The sequence below is a fragment of the Gavialis gangeticus genome, unplaced genomic scaffold (assembly GCF_001723915.1).
Source record: "Gavialis gangeticus isolate Ggan-Ray unplaced genomic scaffold, GavGan_comp1, whole genome shotgun sequence".
Lineage (NCBI taxonomy): Eukaryota > Metazoa > Chordata > Crocodylia > Gavialidae > Gavialis > Gavialis gangeticus.
In genome coordinates this window covers 201,604,518-201,604,978 of record NW_017728992.1, presented here as the reverse complement: position 1 = coordinate 201,604,978, position 461 = coordinate 201,604,518, and the positions used below count along the sequence as shown (strand labels likewise).

Here is a 461-nt window from a genome sequence, read left to right as displayed (position 1 = left end):
TTAATGAGAATGGGGTGAGAGAGAGTGTCAAAGGCCTTCCGAAAGTCCAGGGGGGTGTGTGTGGGGTGAGGGTGGGCTGCCTGCCAGGGCTGGGTCAGGGGTTGTACTGGCCTTTTCCTGGCAGGGGTCTGGGCTAGGATTGCGCTCGGGGCAAGCAGGGGCAGACCAGGCAGTAGTGGTGCTGGGATGGGGGAGGGGCTACAGTGAATTTTGGGGTGGCTCTAGCCCATCCTATAGTCCCCCTCCCAGTGCTGCCACTGCCTGCTTGCCCCAAGCACAACCTAGGTCCAGCCCTCCCGCTGGGAAAAGGCCAGCACAGCCCCCGGCCCTGAGCCCACAGTGGGCAGCCCGCTCTTGCTCTGTGTACACATCTGTGGGGCACATGCCCCCCCCACCCCCCGTCTCCCCTGGGGGTGTGCACGGTGGTGAAGAACCACCCCACCTCCCAGTGTGCCCCCCCC

The 461-nt window shown here is 64.9% G+C and overlaps 1 protein-coding gene across 4 annotated transcripts in view; it reads left to right on the top strand.

The window, feature by feature from the left end:
• The window catches only part of AGO2 (argonaute 2, RISC catalytic component), a 95,851-nt gene that overhangs the window by 58,954 nt on the left and 36,436 nt on the right, over positions 1-461 (top strand). The gene's annotated exons all lie outside the window — the stretch shown is intronic.